General features: G+C 55.0%; 10 non-coding genes and 2 pseudogenes across 10 annotated transcripts; all 12 read right to left on the bottom strand.

The window, feature by feature from the left end:
- Positions 1-9: 9 nt before the first annotated feature.
- LOC112845217 (5S ribosomal RNA) lies at positions 10-129 on the bottom strand. The gene has a single exon (XR_003218010.1). It is a non-coding gene; the product is annotated as a 5S ribosomal RNA (ribosomal RNA).
- A 1,107-nt stretch (positions 130-1,236) lies between these two features.
- Positions 1,237-1,354, bottom strand: LOC112845219 (uncharacterized; annotated as a pseudogene).
- A 1,125-nt stretch (positions 1,355-2,479) lies between these two features.
- LOC112845216 (5S ribosomal RNA) lies at positions 2,480-2,598 on the bottom strand. Its single transcript, XR_003218009.1, has one exon. It is a non-coding gene; the product is annotated as a 5S ribosomal RNA (ribosomal RNA).
- Positions 2,599-3,724: 1,126 nt separating this feature from the next.
- Positions 3,725-3,843, bottom strand: LOC112845215 (5S ribosomal RNA). Its single transcript, XR_003218008.1, has one exon. It is a non-coding gene; the product is annotated as a 5S ribosomal RNA (ribosomal RNA).
- Positions 3,844-4,970: 1,127 nt separating this feature from the next.
- On the bottom strand, positions 4,971-5,089 carry LOC112845214 (5S ribosomal RNA). Its single transcript, XR_003218007.1, has one exon. It is a non-coding gene; the product is annotated as a 5S ribosomal RNA (ribosomal RNA).
- A 1,128-nt stretch (positions 5,090-6,217) lies between these two features.
- On the bottom strand, positions 6,218-6,336 carry LOC112845224 (5S ribosomal RNA). The gene has a single exon (XR_003218015.1). It is a non-coding gene; the product is annotated as a 5S ribosomal RNA (ribosomal RNA).
- Positions 6,337-7,463: 1,127 nt separating this feature from the next.
- On the bottom strand, positions 7,464-7,582 carry LOC112845223 (5S ribosomal RNA). Its single transcript, XR_003218014.1, has one exon. It is a non-coding gene; the product is annotated as a 5S ribosomal RNA (ribosomal RNA).
- A 1,127-nt stretch (positions 7,583-8,709) lies between these two features.
- LOC112845222 (5S ribosomal RNA) lies at positions 8,710-8,828 on the bottom strand. Its single transcript, XR_003218013.1, has one exon. It is a non-coding gene; the product is annotated as a 5S ribosomal RNA (ribosomal RNA).
- A 1,127-nt stretch (positions 8,829-9,955) lies between these two features.
- On the bottom strand, positions 9,956-10,074 carry LOC112845221 (5S ribosomal RNA). Its single transcript, XR_003218012.1, has one exon. It is a non-coding gene; the product is annotated as a 5S ribosomal RNA (ribosomal RNA).
- Positions 10,075-11,196: 1,122 nt separating this feature from the next.
- Positions 11,197-11,314, bottom strand: LOC112845220 (uncharacterized; annotated as a pseudogene).
- A 1,090-nt stretch (positions 11,315-12,404) lies between these two features.
- On the bottom strand, positions 12,405-12,523 carry LOC112845213 (5S ribosomal RNA). The gene has a single exon (XR_003218006.1). It is a non-coding gene; the product is annotated as a 5S ribosomal RNA (ribosomal RNA).
- A 1,155-nt stretch (positions 12,524-13,678) lies between these two features.
- On the bottom strand, positions 13,679-13,796 carry LOC112845218 (5S ribosomal RNA). The gene has a single exon (XR_003218011.1). It is a non-coding gene; the product is annotated as a 5S ribosomal RNA (ribosomal RNA).
- Positions 13,797-14,037: the final 241 nt, after the last annotated feature.

The following is a 14,037-nucleotide window of genomic DNA, read 5'->3' as shown; positions in this document are numbered from 1 at the left end:
GAAAAGGTAAGCTTACAGCACCTGGTATTCCCAGGCAGTCTACCATCCGAGTACTAACCAAGCCCAACCCTGCTTAGCTTCCGAGATCAGACGAGATCGGGCGTGCTCAGGGTGGTATGGCCCGTAAGCTGCTGGCCACAGCACAAAGTGTCAATTTATGGAATCAAGTGGTGAGGTGGGCAGTACTTGAAGTTACGCGAACAACCCTCCAATTTAACTACAGTGTTAACGGTAACTGCATGCTTGCCTAATACCTAACCCAAGGACTCATTTATATTTAACCAGCAGCACAGGCCCTGGTGTGGTGTACATTGCCTCAGCCAGCAGCCCAGGCCCTGTTGGGAAATAGATGGCCTCAACCAGAGCCACAATACCTTGTGTGGTGTAGTTGGCCTCACCAGAGCCACTGGCCAAGTGTGTGGTGTAGTTGTCCTCAGCCAGCGGCACAGGCGTGGTGTGGTGCAGGTTGCTCAGCGCAACTCAGGACGTGGTGTGGTCTGGTGGCCTCAACCAGAGCCACAATCCCTGGTGTGGTGTAGTGTGCCTCAGCCAGCAGCACAGGTCCACAGCCAGAATCACAGGTCCTGGAGTAATTTAGATGACCTATGTAGCAGCCAGAAGGACCGGTGTGGTGCGGATGGCCTCAGCCATCAGCACAGGCCCTGGTGTGGTGCAGATGGAAGCAGCCAGAAGCACAGACCTGGTGTGGTGTAGATGCCTCAGCCAGAGCCAGAAACCCTGGTGTGGTGTAGTTGGTCTCGGCAAGGAGCACAGGTCCTCTGTGATGTGGATGGCCTCATCCAGCAGCACAGGCCCTGGTGTGATGAATATGGCCTCAGACAGTAGCACAGGGCCTGGTGTGGTGTAGGGCCAGGGAGCCACTGGCCAAGTGTGGGGTAGTTGGCCTCAGCCAGCAGCACAGGCCTGGTGTGGTGCAGGTTGCCTCAGCTGCAACGCAGGCCCGGTGTGGTGTCGATGGCCTCACCCAGAGCCACAGGCCCTGGTGTGGGTATTTGGCCTCAGCCTGCACCACAGGCCCTGGTGTAATTTAGATGACCTATGTTAGCAGCATATGCCCCGTTGTGTTGTGGATGGCCTCACCCGGCAGCACAAGACATTGCTGAAAAGCGCCAAAAGGAATGTCGTTAATGTGCCCTCATTAATGAGCAGCTGCTTTGGGTTTTTCAACACCCTCCTTCTCTGGATCAAAAGCAGTTCAATGACATGAAAAGGTAAAGCTTACAGCACCTGGTATTCCCAGGCAGTCTACCATCCGAGTACTAACCAAGCCCAACCCTGCTAGCTTCCGAGATCAGACGAGATCGGGCGTGCTCAGGGTGGTATGGCCGTAAGCTGCTGGCCACAGCACAAAGTGTCAATTTATGGAATCAAGTGGTGAGGTGGCTTACAGTACTTGAAGTTACGCGAACAACCCTCCAATTTAACTACAGTGTTAACGGTAACTGCATGCTTGCCTAATACCCTAACCCAAGGACTCAATTTATATTTAACCAGCAGCACAGGCCCTGGTGTGGTGTACATTGCTCAGCCAGCAGCCCAGGCCCTGTTGGGAAATAGATGGCCTCAACCAGAGCCACAATACCTTGTGTGGTGTAGTTGCCTCAGCCAGAGCCACTGGCCAAGTGTGTGGTGTAGTTGTCCTCAGCCAGCGGCACAGGCCGTGGTGTGGTGCAGGTTGCCTCAGCGGCAACTCAGGACGTGGTGTGGTCTAGGTGGCCTCAACCAGAGCCACAATCCCTGGTGTGGTGTAGTGTGCCTCAGCCAGCAGCACAGGTCCACAGCCAGAATCACAGGTCCTGGAGTAATTTAGATGACCTATGTAGCAGCCAGAAGGACCGGTGTGGTGCGGATGGCCTCAGCCATCAGCACAGGCCCTGGTGTGGTGCAGATGGAACAGCCAGAAGCACAGACCCTGGTGTGGTGTAGATTGCCTCAGCCAGAGCCAGAAACCCTGGTGTGGTGTAGTTGGTCTCGGCAAGGAGCACAGGTCTCTTGTGATGTGGATGGCCTCATCCAGCAGCACAGGCCTGGTGTGATGAATATGGCCTCAGACAGTAGCACAGGCCTGGTGTGGTGTAGGTGGCCTCAGGCAGAGCCACTGGCCAAGTGTGTGGTGTAGTTGGCCTCAGCCAGCAGCACAGGCCCTGGTGTGGTGCAGGTTGCCTCAGCTGCAACGCAGGCCCCGGTGTGGTGTCGATGGCCTCACCCAGAGCCACAGGCCCTGGTGTGGTGTATTTGGCCTCAGCCTGCACCACAGGCCCTGGTGTAATTTAGATGACCTATGTTAGCAGCATATGCCCCGTTGTGTTGTGGATGGCCTCACCCGGCAGCACAAGACATTGCTGAAAAGCGCCAAAAGGAATGTCGTTAATGTGCCCTCATTAATGAGCAGCTGCTTTGGTTTTCTCAACACCCTCCTTCTCTGGATCAAAAGCAGTTCAATGACATGAAAAGGTAAAGCTTACAGCACCTGGTATTCCCAGGCAGTCTACCATCCGAGTACTAACCAAGCCCAACCCTGCTTAGCTTCCGAGATCAGACGAGATCGGGCGTGCTCAGGGTGGTATGGCCGTAAGCTGCTGGCCACAGCACAAAGTGTCAATTTATGGAATCAAGTGGTGAGGTGGGCAGTACTTGAAGTTACGCGAACAACCCTCCAATTTAACTACAGTGTTAACGGTAACTGCATGCTTGCCTAATACCCTAACCCAAGGACTCAATTTATATTTAACCAGCAGCACAGGCCCTGGTGTGGTGTACATTGCCTCAGCCAGCAGCCCAGGCCCTGTTGGGAAATAGATGGCCTCAACCAGAGCCACAATACCTTGTGTGGTGTAGTTGGCCTCAGCCAGAGCCACTGGCCAAGTGTGTGGTGTAGTTGTCCTCAGCCAGCGGCACAGGCCGTGGTGTGGTGCAGGTTGCCTCAGCGGCAACTCAGGACGTGGTGTGGTCTAGGTGGCCTCAACCAGAGCCACAATCCCTGGTGTGGTGTAGTGTGCCTCAGCCAGCAGCACAGGTCCACAGCCAGAATCACAGGTCCTGGAGTAATTTAGATGACCTATGTAGCAGCCAGAAGGACCGGTGTGGTGCGGATGGCCTCAGCCATCAGCACAGGCCCTGGTGTGGTGCAGATGGAAGCAGCCAGAAGCACAGACCCTGGTGTGGTGTAGATTGCCTCAGCCAGAGCCAAAACCCTGGTGTGGTGTAGTTGGTCTCGGCAAGGAGCACAGGTCCTCTTGTGATGTGGATGGCCTCATCCAGCAGCACAGGCCCTGGTGTGATGAATATGGCCTCAGACAGTAGCACAGGCCTGGTGTGGTGTAGGTGGCCTCAGGCAGAGCCACTGGCCAAGTGTGTGGTGTAGTTGGCCTCAGCCAGCAGCACAGGCCCTGGTGTGGTGCAGGTTGCCTCAGCTGCAACGCAGGCCCCGGTGTGGTGTCGATGGCCTCACCCAGAGCCACAGGCCCTGGTGTGGTGTATTTGGCCTCAGCCTGCACCACAGGCCCTGGTGTAATTTAGATGACCTATGTTAGCAGCATATGCCCCGTTGTGTTGTGGATGGCCTCACCCGGCAGCACAAGACATTGCTGAAAAGCGCCAAAAGGAATGTCGTTAATGTGCCCTCATTAATGAGCAGCTGCTTTGGGTTTTTCAACACCCTCCTTCTCTGGATCAAAAGCAGTTCAATGACATGAAAAGGTAAAGCTTACAGCACCTGGTATTCCCAGGCAGTCTACCATCCGAGTACTAACCAAGCCCAACCCTGCTTAGCTTCCGAGATCAGACGAGATCGGGCGTGCTCAGGGTGGTATGGCCGTAAGCTGCTGGCCACAGCACAAAGTGTCAATTTATGGAATCAAGTGGTGAGGTGGGCAGTACTTGAAGTTACGCGAACAACCCTCCAATTTAACTACAGTGTTAACGGTAACTGCATGCTTGCCTAATACCCTAACCCAAGGACTCAATTTATATTTAACCAGCAGCACAGGCCCTGGTGTGGTGTACATTGCCTCAGCCAGCAGCCCAGGCCCTGTTGGGAAATAGATGGCCTCAACCAGAGCCACAATACCTTGTGTGGTGTAGTTGGCCTCAGCCAGAGCCACTGGCCAAGTGTGTGGTGTAGTTGTCCTCAGCCAGCGGCACAGGCCGTGGTGTGGTGCAGGTTGCCTCAGCGGCAACTCAGGACGTGGTGTGGTCTAGGTGGCCTCAACCAGAGCCACAATCCCTGGTGTGGTGTAGTGTGCCTCAGCCAGCAGCACAGGTCCACAGCCAGAATCACAGGTCCTGGAGTAATTTAGATGACCTATGTAGCAGCCAGAAGGACCGGTGTGGTGCGGATGGCCTCAGCCATCAGCACAGGCCCTGGTGTGGTGCAGATGGAAGCAGCCAGAAGCACAGACCCTGGTGTGGTGTAGATTGCCTCAGCCAGAGCCACAAACCCTGGTGTGGTGTAGTTGGTCTCGGCAAGGAGCACAGGTCCTCTTGTGATGTGGATGGCCTCATCCAGCAGCACAGGCCCTGGTGTGATGAATATGGCCTCAGACAGTAGCACAGGCCTGGTGTGGTGTAGGTGGCCTCAGGCAGAGCCACTGGCCAAGTGTGTGGTGTAGTTGGCCTCAGCCAGCAGCACAGGCCCTGGTGTGGTGCAGGTTGCCTCAGCTGCAACGCAGGCCCCGGTGTGGTGTCGATGGCCTCACCCAGAGCCACAGGCCCTGGTGTGGTGTATTTGGCCTCAGCCTGCACCACAGGCCCTGGTGTAATTTAGATGACCTATGTTAGCAGCATATGCCCCGTTGTGTTGTGGATGGCCTCACCCGGCAGCACAAGACATTGCTGAAAAGCGCCAAAAGGAATGTCGTTAATGTGCCCTCATTAATGAGCAGCTGCTTTGGGTTTTTCAACACCCTCCTTCTCTGGATCAAAAGCAGTTCAATGACATGAAAAGGTAAAGCTTACAGCACCTGGTATTCCCAGGCAGTCTACCATCCGAGTACTAACCAAGCCCAACCCTGCTTAGCTTCCGAGATCAGACGAGATCGGGCGTGCTCAGGGTGGTATGGCCGTAAGCTGCTGGCCACAGCACAAAGTGTCAATTTATGGAATCAAGTGGTGAGGTGGGCAGTACTTGAAGTTACGCGAACAACCCTCCAATTTAACTACAGTGTTAACGGTAACTGCATGCTTGCCTAATACCCTAACCCAAGGACTCAATTTATATTTAACCAGCAGCACAGGCCCTGGTGTGGTGTACATTGCCTCAGCCAGCAGCCCAGGCCCTGTTGGGAAATAGATGGCCTCAACCAGAGCCACAATACCTTGTGTGGTGTAGTTGGCCTCAGCCAGAGCCACTGGCCAAGTGTGTGGTGTAGTTGTCCTCAGCCAGCGGCACAGGCCGTGGTGTGGTGCAGGTTGCCTCAGCGGCAACTCAGGACGTGGTGTGGTCTAGGTGGCCTCAACCAGAGCCACAATCCCTGGTGTGGTGTAGTGTGCCTCAGCCAGCAGCACAGGTCCACAGCCAGAATCACAGGTCCTGGAGTAATTTAGATGACCTATGTAGCAGCCAGAAGGACCGGTGTGGTGCGGATGGCCTCAGCCATCAGCACAGGCCCTGGTGTGGTGCAGATGGAAGCAGCCAGAAGCACAGACCCTGGTGTGGTGTAGATTGCCTCAGCCAGAGCCACAAACCCTGGTGTGGTGTAGTTGGTCTCGGCAAGGAGCACAGGTCCTCTTGTGATGTGGATGGCCTCATCCAGCAGCACAGGCCCTGGTGTGATGAATATGGCCTCAGACAGTAGCACAGGGCCTGGTGTGGTGTAGGTGGCCTCAGGCAGAGCCACTGGCCAAGTGTGTGGTGTAGTTGGCCTCAGCCAGCAGCACAGGCCCTGGTGTGGTGCAGGTTGCCTCAGCTGCAACGCAGGCCCCGGTGTGGTGTCGATGGCCTCACCCAGAGCCACAGGCCCTGGTGTGGTGTATTTGGCCTCAGCCTGCACCACAGGCCCTGGTGTAATTTAGATGACCTATGTTAGCAGCATATGCCCCGTTGTGTTGTGGATGGCCTCACCCGGCAGCACAAGACATTGCTGAAAAGCGCCAAAAGGAATGTCGTTAATGTGCCCTCATTAATGAGCAGCTGCTTTGGGTTTTTCAACACCCTCCTTCTCTGGATCAAAAGCAGTTCAATGACATGAAAAGGTAAAGCTTACAGCACCTGGTATTCCCAGGCAGTCTACCATCCGAGTACTAACCAAGCCCAACCCTGCTTAGCTTCCGAGATCAGACGAGATCGGGCGTGCTCAGGGTGGTATGGCCGTAAGCTGCTGGCCACAGCACAAAGTGTCAATTTATGGAATCAAGTGGTGAGGTGGGCAGTACTTGAAGTTACGCGAACAACCCTCCAATTTAACTACAGTGTTAACGGTAACTGCATGCTTGCCTAATACCCTAACCCAAGGACTCAATTTATATTTAACCAGCAGCACAGGCCCTGGTGTGGTGTACATTGCCTCAGCCAGCAGCCCAGGCCCTGTTGGGAAATAGATGGCCTCAACCAGAGCCACAATACCTTGTGTGGTGTAGTTGGCCTCAGCCAGAGCCACTGGCCAAGTGTGTGGTGTAGTTGTCCTCAGCCAGCGGCACAGGCCGTGGTGTGGTGCAGGTTGCCTCAGCGGCAACTCAGGACGTGGTGTGGTCTAGGTGGCCTCAACCAGAGCCACAATCCCTGGTGTGGTGTAGTGTGCCTCAGCCAGCAGCACAGGTCCACAGCCAGAATCACAGGTCCTGGAGTAATTTAGATGACCTATGTAGCAGCCAGAAGGACCGGTGTGGTGCGGATGGCCTCAGCCATCAGCACAGGCCCTGGTGTGGTGCAGATGGAAGCAGCCAGAAGCACAGACCCTGGTGTGGTGTAGATTGCCTCAGCCAGAGCCAGAAACCCTGGTGTGGTGTAGTTGGTCTCGGCAAGGAGCACAGGTCCTCTTGTGATGTGGATGGCCTCATCCAGCAGCACAGGCCCTGGTGTGATGAATATGGCCTCAGACAGTAGCACAGGGCCTGGTGTGGTGTAGGTGGCCTCAGGCAGAGCCACTGGCCAAGTGTGTGGTGTAGTTGGCCTCAGCCAGCAGCACAGGCCCTGGTGTGGTGCAGGTTGCCTCAGCTGCAACGCAGGCCCGGTGTGGTGTCGATGGCCTCACCCAGAGCCACAGGCCCTGGTGTGGTGTATTTGGCCTCAGCCTGCACCACAGGCCCTGGTGTAATTTAGATGACCTATGTTAGCAGCATATGCCCCGTTGTGTTGTGGATGGCCTCACCCGGCAGCACAAGACATTGCTGAAAAGCGCCAAAAGGAATGTCGTTAATGTGCCCTCATTAATGAGCAGCTGCTTTGGGTTTTTCAACACCCTCCTTCTCTGGATCAAAAGCAGTTCAATGACATGAAAAGGTAAAGCTTACAGCACCTGGTATTCCCAGGCAGTCTACCATCCGAGTACTAACCAAGCCCAACCCTGCTTAGCTTCCGAGATCAGACGAGATCGGGCGTGCTCAGGGTGGTATGGCCGTAAGCTGCTGGCCACAGCACAAAGTGTCAATTTATGGAATCAAGTGGTGAGGTGGGCAGTACTTGAAGTTACGCGAACAACCCTCCAATTTAACTACAGTGTTAACGGTAACTGCATGCTTGCCTAATACCCTAACCCAAGGACTCAATTTATATTTAACCAGCAGCACAGGCCCTGGTGTGGTGTACATTGCCTCAGCCAGCAGCCCAGGCCCTGTTGGGAAATAGATGGCCTCAACCAGAGCCACAATACCTTGTGTGGTGTAGTTGGCCTCAGCCAGAGCCACTGGCCAAGTGTGTGGTGTAGTTGTCCTCAGCCAGCGGCACAGGCCGTGGTGTGGTGCAGGTTGCCTCAGCGGCAACTCAGGACGTGGTGTGGTCTAGGTGGCCTCAACCAGAGCCACAATCCCTGGTGTGGTGTAGTGTGCCTCAGCCAGCAGCACAGGTCCACAGCCAGAATCACAGGTCCTGGAGTAATTTAGATGACCTATGTAGCAGCCAGAAGGACCGGTGTGGTGCGGATGGCCTCAGCCATCAGCACAGGCCCTGGTGTGGTGCAGATGGAAGCAGCCAGAAGCACAGACCCTGGTGTGGTGTAGATTGCCTCAGCCAGAGCCACAAACCCTGGTGTGGTGTAGTTGGTCTCGGCAAGGAGCACAGGTCCTCTTGTGATGTGGATGGCCTCATCCAGCAGCACAGGCCCTGGTGTGATGAATATGGCCTCAGACAGTAGCACAGGCCTGGTGTGGTGTAGGTGGCCTCAGGCAGAGCCACTGGCCAAGTGTGTGGTGTAGTTGGCCTCAGCCAGCAGCACAGGCCCTGGTGTGGTGCAGGTTGCCTCAGCTGCAACGCAGGCCCCGGTGTGGTGTCGATGGCCTCACCCAGAGCCACAGGCCCTGGTGTGGTGTATTTGGCCTCAGCCTGCACCACAGGCCCTGGTGTAATTTAGATGACCTATGTTAGCAGCATATGCCCCGTTGTGTTGTGGATGGCCTCACCCGGCAGCACAAGACATTGCTGAAAAGCGCCAAAAGGAATGTCGTTAATGTGCCCTCATTAATGAGCAGCTGCTTTGGGTTTTTCAACACCCTCCTTCTCTGGATCAAAAGCAGTTCAATGACATGAAAAGGTAAAGCTTACAGCACCTGGTATTCCCAGGCAGTCTACCATCCGAGTACTAACCAAGCCCAACCCTGCTTAGCTTCCGAGATCAGACGAGATCGGGCGTGCTCAGGGTGGTATGGCCGTAAGCTGCTGGCCACAGCACAAAGTGTCAATTTATGGAATCAAGTGGTGAGGTGGGCAGTACTTGAAGTTACGCGAACAACCCTCCAATTTAACTACAGTGTTAACGGTAACTGCATGCTTGCCTAATACCCTAACCCAAGGACTCAATTTATATTTAACCAGCAGCACAGGCCCTGGTGTGGTGTACATTGCCTCAGCCAGCAGCCCAGGCCCTGTTGGGAAATAGATGGCCTCAACCAGAGCCACAATACCTTGTGTGGTGTAGTTGGCCTCAGCCAGAGCCACTGGCCAAGTGTGTGGTGTAGTTGTCCTCAGCCAGCGGCACAGGCCGTGGTGTGGTGCAGGTTGCCTCAGCGGCAACTCAGGACGTGGTGTGGTCTAGGTGGCCTCAACCAGAGCCACAATCCCTGGTGTGGTGTAGTGTGCCTCAGCCAGCAGCACAGGTCCACAGCCAGAATCACAGGTCCTGGAGTAATTTAGATGACCTATGTAGCAGCCAGAAGGACCGGTGTGGTGCGGATGGCCTCAGCCATCAGCACAGGCCCTGGTGTGGTGCAGATGGAAGCAGCCAGAAGCACAGACCCTGGTGTGGTGTAGATTGCCTCAGCCAGAGCCAAAACCCTGGTGTGGTGTAGTTGGTCTCGGCAAGGAGCACAGGTCCTCTTGTGATGTGGATGGCCTCATCCAGCAGCACAGGCCCTGGTGTGATGAATATGGCCTCAGACAGTAGCACAGGGCCTGGTGTGGTGTAGGTGGCCTCAGGCAGAGCCACTGGCCAAGTGTGTGGTGTAGTTGGCCTCAGCCAGCAGCACAGGCCCTGGTGTGGTGCAGGTTGCCTCAGCTGCAACGCAGGCCCCGGTGTGGTGTCGATGGCCTCACCCAGAGCCACAGGCCCTGGTGTGGTGTATTTGGCCTCAGCCTGCACCACAGGCCCTGGTGTAATTTAGATGACCTATGTTAGCAGCATATGCCCCGTTGTGTTGTGGATGGCCTCACCCGGCAGCACAAGACATTGCTGAAAAGCGCCAAAAGGAATGTCGTTAATGTGCCCTCATTAATGAGCAGCTGCTTTGGGTTTTTCAACACCCTCCTTCTCTGGATCAAAAGCAGTTCAATGACATGAAAAGGTAAAGCTTACAGCACCTGGTATTCCCAGGCAGTCTACCATCCGAGTACTAACCAAGCCCAACCCTGCTTAGCTTCCGAGATCAGACGAGATCGGGCGTGCTCAGGGTGGTATGGCCGTAAGCTGCTGGCCACAGCACAAAGTGTCAATTTATGGAATCAAGTGGTGAGGTGGGCAGTACTTGAAGTTACGCGAACAACCCTCCAATTTAACTACAGTGTTAACGGTAACTGCATGCTTGCCTAATACCCTAACCCAAGGACTCAATTTATATTTAACCAGCAGCACAGGCCCTGGTGTGGTGTACATTGCCTCAGCCAGCAGCCCAGGCCCTGTTGGGAAATAGATGGCCTCAACCAGAGCCACAATACCTTGTGTGTGTAGTTGGCCTCAGCCAGAGCCACTGGCCAAGTGTGTGGTGTAGTTGTCCTCAGCCAGCGGCACAGGCCGTGGTGTGGTGCAGGTTGCCTCAGCGCAACTCAGGACGTGGTGTGGTCTAGGTGGCCTCAACCAGAGCCACAATCCCTGGTGTGGTGTAGTGTGCCTCAGCCAGCAGCACAGGTCCACAGCCAGAATCACAGGTCCTGGAGTAATTTAGATGACCTATGTAGCAGCCAGAAGGACCGGTGTGGTGCGGATGGCCTCAGCCATCAGCACAGGCCCTGGTGTGGTGCAGATGGAACAGCCAGAAGCACAGACCCTGGTGTGGTGTAGATTGCCTCAGCCAGAGCCAAAACCCTGGTGTGGTGTAGTTGGTCTCGGCAAGGAGCACAGGTCCTCTTGTGATGTGGATGGCCTCATCCAGCAGCACAGGCCCTGGTGTGATGAATATGGCCTCAGACAGTAGCACAGGGCCTGGTGTGTGTAGGTGGCCTCAGGCAGAGCCACTGGCCAAGTGTGTGGTGTAGTTGGCCTCAGCCAGCAGCACAGGCCCTGGTGTGGTGCAGGTTGCCTCAGCTGCAACGCAGGCCCCGGTGTGGTGTCGATGGCCTCACCCAGAGCCACAGGCCTGGTGTGGTGTATTTGGCCTCAGCCTGCACCACAGGCCCTGGTATTTAGATGACCTATGTTAGCAGCATATGCCCCGTTGTGTTGTGGATGGCCTCACCCGGCAGCACAAGACATTGCTGAAAAGCGCCAAAAGGAATGTCGTTAATGTGCCCTCATTAATGAGCAGCTGCTTTGGGTTTTCAACACCCTCCTTCTCTGGATCAAAAGCAGTTCAATGACATGAAGTTGCAGGTAAAGCTTACAGCACCTGGTATTCCCAGGCAGTCTACCATCCGAGTACTAACCAAGCCCAACCCTGCTTAGCTTCCGAGATCAGACGAGATCGGGCGTGCTCAGGGTGTATGGCCGTAAGCTGCTGGCCACAGCACAAAGTGTCAATTTATGGAATCAAGTGTGAGGTGGCAGTACTTGAAGTTACGCGAACAACCCTCCAATTTAACTACAGTGTTAACGGTAACTGCATGCTTGCCTAATACCCTAACCCAAGGACTCAATTTATATTTAACCAGCAGACAGGCCCTGGTGTGGTGTACATGTCTCAGCCAGCAGCCAGGCCCTGTTGGGAAATAGATGGCCTCAACCAGAGCCACAATACTTGTGTGGTGTAGTTGGCCTCAGCCAGAGCCACTGGCCAAGTGTGTGGTGTAGTTGTCCTCAGCCAGCGGCACAGGCCGTGGTGTGGTGCAGGTTGCCTCAGCGGCAACAGGACGTGGTGTGGTCTAGGTGGCCTCACCAGAGCCACAATCCTGGTGTGGTGTAGTGTGCCTCAGCCAGCAGCACAGGTCCACAGCCAGAATCACAGGTCCTGGAGTAATTTAGATGACCTATGTAGCAGCCAGAAGGACCGGTGGTGCGGATGGCCTCAGCCATCAGCACAGGCCCTGGGTGGTGCAGATGGAACAGCCAGAAGCACAGACCCTGGTGGGTAGATTGCCTCAGCCAGAGCCACAACCCTGGTGTGGTGTAGTTGGTCTCGGCAAGGAGCACAGGTCCTCTTGTGATGTGGATGCTCATCAGCAGCACAGGCCTGGTGATGAATATGGCCTCAGACAGTAGCACAGGCCTGGTGTGGTGTAGGTGGCCTCAGGCAGAGCCACTGGCCAAGTGTTGGTGTAGTTGGCCTCACCAGCAGCAACAGGCCCTGGTGTGGTGCAGGTTGCCTCAGTGCAACGCAGGCCCGGTGGTGTCGATGGCCTCACCCAGAGCCACAGCCTGGTGTGGTGTATTTGGCCTCAGCCTGCACACAGGCCCTGGTGTAATTTAGATGACCTATGTTAGCAGCATATGCCCCGTTGTGTTGTGGATGCCTCACCCGGCAGCACAAGACATTGCTGAAAAGCGCCAAAGGAATGTCGTTAATGTGCCCTCATTAATGAGCAGCTGCTTGGGTTTTTCAACACCTCCTTCTCTGGATCAAAAGCAGTTCAATGACATTTATATGTAAGCTTACAGCACCTGGTATTCCCAGGCAGTCTACCATCCGAGTACTAACCAAGCCCAACCCTGCTTAGCTTCCGAGATCAGACGAGATCGGGCGTGCTCAGGGTGGTATGGCCGTAAGCTGCTGGCCACAGACAAAGTGTCAATTTATGGAATCAAGTGGTGAGGTGGGCAGTACTTGAAGTTACGCGAACAAACCCTCCAATTTAACTACAGTGTTAACGGTAACTGCATGCTTGCCTAATACCCTAACCCAAGGACTCAATTTATATTTAACCAGCAGCACAGGCCCTGTGTGGTGTACATTGTCTCAGCCAGCAGCCCAGGCCCTGTTGGGAAATAGATGGCCTCAACCAGAGCCACAATACCTTGTGTGGTGTAGTTGGCCTCAGCCAGAGCCACTGGCCAAGTGTGTGGTGTAGTTTCCTCAGCCAGCGGCACAGGCCGTGGTGTGGTGCAGGTTGCCTCAGCGGCAACTCAGGACGTGGTGTGGTCTAGGTGGCCTCAACCAGAGCCACAATCCCTGGTGTGGTGTAGTGTGCCTCAGCCAGCAGCACAGGTCCACAGCCAGAATCACAGGTCCTGGAGTAATTTAGATGACCTATGTAGCAGCCAGAAGGACGGTGTGGTGCGGATGGCCTCAGCCATCAGCACAGGCCCTGGTGTGTGCAGATGAACCAGCCAGAAGCACAGACCCTGGTGTGGTGTAGATTGCCTCAGCCAGCCTGGTGTGGTGTAGATTGCTCAGCAGAGCCAAAACCCTGGTGTGGTGTAGTTGTCTCGGCAAGGAGCACAGGTCCTCTTGTGATGTGGATGGCCTCATCCAGCAGCACAGGCCCTGGTGTGATGAAATGGCCTCAGACAGTAGCACAGGCCCAGTGGCCTGGTGTGTGTGTAGGTGGCCTCAGGCAGAGCCACTGGCCAAGTGTGTGGTGTAGTTGGCCTCAGCCAGCAGCACAGGCCCTGGTGTGGTGCAGGTTGCCTCAGCTGCAACGCAGGCCCCTGGTGTGGTGTCGATGGCCTCACCCAGAGCCACAGGCCCTGGTGTGGTGTATTTGGCCTCAGCCTGCACCACAGGCCCTGGTGTAATTTAGATGACCTATGTTAGCAGCATATGCCCCGTTGTGTTGTGGATGGCCTCACCCGGCAGCACAAGACATTGCTGAAAAGCGCCAAAGGAATGTCGTTAATGTGCCCTCATTAATGAGCAGCTGCTTTGGGTTTTTCAACACCCTCCTTCTCTGGATCAAAAGCAGTTCAATGACATGAAAAGGTAAAGCTTACAGCACCTGGTATTCCCAGGCAGTCTACCATCCGAGTACTAACCAAGCCCAACCTGCTTAGCTTCCGAGATCAGACGAGATCGGGCGTGCTCAGGGTGGTATGGCCGTAAGCTGCTGGCCACAGCACAAAGTGTCATTATGGAATCAAGTGGTGAGGTGGGCAGTACTTGAAGTTACGCGAACAACCCTCCAATTTAACTACAGTGTTAACGGTAACTGCATGCTTGCCTCCATAATACCCTAACCAAGGACTCAATTATATTTAACCAGCAGCACAGGCCCTGGTGTGGTGTACATTGTCTCAGCCAGCAGCCCAGGCCCTGTTGGGAAATAGATGGCCTCAACCAGAGCCA

Source organism: Oreochromis niloticus, unplaced genomic scaffold, assembly GCF_001858045.2.
Source record: "Oreochromis niloticus isolate F11D_XX unplaced genomic scaffold, O_niloticus_UMD_NMBU tig00003694_pilon, whole genome shotgun sequence".
Classification (NCBI taxonomy): domain Eukaryota; kingdom Metazoa; phylum Chordata; class Actinopteri; order Cichliformes; family Cichlidae; genus Oreochromis; species Oreochromis niloticus.
This window is presented reverse-complemented; position numbering and strand designations above follow the sequence as displayed.